Below are 2,450 nucleotides of genomic sequence, written 5' to 3' on the forward strand. Positions count from 1 at the left end.
TTATAAAACATTCTAAGAGCCTATGCTGGACATGTTATCAGGAGGGACTAGTCCCTGGAGAAAGATATCATGCTTGGTAAAGTAGAGGGTCAGTGAAAACAGAGGAAGACCGTCAACTAGATGGACTGACCCAGTGGCTACAACAATGGGCTGAAACATAGCAACGATTATGAGGATGGCACAGGACCCGGCAATGTTTCCTTCTGTTGTATGCAGAGTCTCTATGAGTTGGAACCAACTCAGTGGCACCTAACAACAACAACGAGAGCCTACATTATAAGTGGAAATAGCATAAGAGGTAGAAGAACTGGTCCATTAGGGAATACTGGTATAATTAGAAGAAAGGAGAAATTTCTAAGAGGATGGCTATATGAACATGTGCTCCTGACACCTCTACCTCCTAAGTTGTTTTTGTTAGAATGAACCACCGAAGTAAGCTTACTGGTGGAGCTTGATCCAAATCTGGCTATGAAATCTCTGGACAATAAAAATATGTTGGGCCCCAATGTTTTTGGTGCCCTTGGGCAGGGAGAGCTTGATGCAAGTTGCATGAAAGTGTCCTTCTGGTAAAAGCCAGTGGATTTAGGTGACCTGATGACCAGGGCCGCACTTGCCACTTGCTGCGTGGCCCTTGTGGGAGTCCCCGATCCCCTAACACCAGCTGCCCTGGGGGGCAGCTGAACATTCTGTGCAGTTGAGTGAAGTTTAACTCCCTCACTTCCTCACCCCCACCCCCTATGTCTGAGCAGAAGAATCACAGTTTTAAGCTACTTTGTTATTAGTTCCAGAGGAACAGAAACTGCTTTGACACTACTTTAGAGACCCCAGGAGCCTGAGCTGTGCATGTTTGAGGGAACCGACACTCATCGTCAGCAAAAGAAAATTATAACCCATTTAAAGGACTCAGGAATTTGAGGGAGAGAGATGAGCCTAAACAATCATGATATCATGCTTGGTAAAGTACAGGGTCAGTGAAAACAGAGGAAGACCGTCAACTAGATGGACTGACCCAGTGGCTACAACAATGGGCTAGTAGCTCCTATTAAGTCAGAAATAATGGAAGAGAGTGAAAAGAACTGTAATAAAGAGAAATAAGAACTATTCTCAAGTAGATGAAATCAAAGCAGAAAGAAAAAAAAAACACTCAAGCTAAAAATAGCTCACCAGCAGTTATGCAGTGAGTCTAAATAGCTGCTTTAAAATATGTCTGCAACACTAAAAAATTGGAACAATGAAAGCCCTCCTGTTATAAAATTCACAGAGAAATCAAAGTTCAAAAATCAAACCTCATTGCCCTCCAGGCAGAGATATTTCATTTGGATGGCTGGTTAGAGTGGGGGTTCTTTCAATACTAGAATCCTGGGCTGTTTTTTACTGACATGGATATAATTCTTTAAGAACCTTCTCTCCTGGGAGCCCCACTTTATAAAGAATCCTAAGAGTTGAAAGGTCATACAAGATTATTTTAGCACCAGCTCCCCCCAAAAAACCTATTGCCATCATGTCGATTCCGACTCATAGCAACCCTGCATCCTAAAATTTCATAATAAACAAATCCCTAGCACCTAAAATAGTTATCCCAGGCAAGATCCTGTGTTATTAAAACCTAGAATTTAGTATATCTGAATCCATGTTACTATTGCCAAATATCATAGGAAAGACAAAGGGAATATCAAGCAGTGAGTGAAAATCATGTTTCAGATTTGCCAGCATAATGTTCAGTCTACGCCCATTGTCTGAAAGCACAACCTTTGAAGTTAAACTCATTTCCAGGAACATTTTAATTAATAGTTAACTATGGCAGTATGTTTACTTTGGGAGTGAGAAGAGACCACTTAAGAATTACACTGCTTCCTCTCCAAGGAAGAGCTATTCGAGGCATCAGTGCTGTATTAGTTTCTTAGAGCTGCCATAACAAAACATCACAAAGTGGGTGGCTTATAAGAACAAAAATTTATGGTCTCACAGTTCTGGAGGCTAGTAGTCCAAATTCAGGGTGTGTATAGAGCCATTTTCTCTCCAAAGGCTTTAGGGGAAGATCCTTTTTTGTCTCTTGCAGCTTCTGGTAGCCCTAGGCGTTCCGTGGCTTGCAACTGCGGCAAAGCTTCGGCATTACATAACCATCTTTCTCTTTCTGTCTCTCTGTGTCTCTTTTATAAGAGCCACCACTGTGATTCGTTAGGACCCAGCTACTCTGGTATGACCTCGTGTTAACTGATAACATCGTCAGAGACCCTATTTCCAAACATGGTCACATTCACAGGTACCAGGGGTTAGGGCTTCAACATATCTTTTTGGAGGACACAGTTCAATCTGTAACACCTGCTATCTTACCCAGTCTAGAAATTTTTGAGATGATTACTGTCAAACACCAGGTCTTATTTGAGATGTGCCTCTTTAACACCCAGCATCTTCAAAACCAATTAAATTCCATTTCCTGTTGTAGTTGT

General features: G+C 41.8%; 1 protein-coding gene across 2 annotated transcripts in view; it reads left to right on the forward strand.

The window, feature by feature from the left end:
- The window catches only part of LOC111821221 (B-cell scaffold protein with ankyrin repeats-like), a 101,340-nt gene that overhangs the window by 87,692 nt on the left and 11,198 nt on the right, over positions 1-2,450 (forward strand). The window lies entirely within an intron of this gene.

Source organism: Trichechus manatus, unplaced genomic scaffold (genome assembly GCF_000243295.1).
Source record: "Trichechus manatus latirostris isolate Lorelei unplaced genomic scaffold, TriManLat1.0 scaffold00071, whole genome shotgun sequence".
Lineage (NCBI taxonomy): Eukaryota > Metazoa > Chordata > Mammalia > Sirenia > Trichechidae > Trichechus > Trichechus manatus.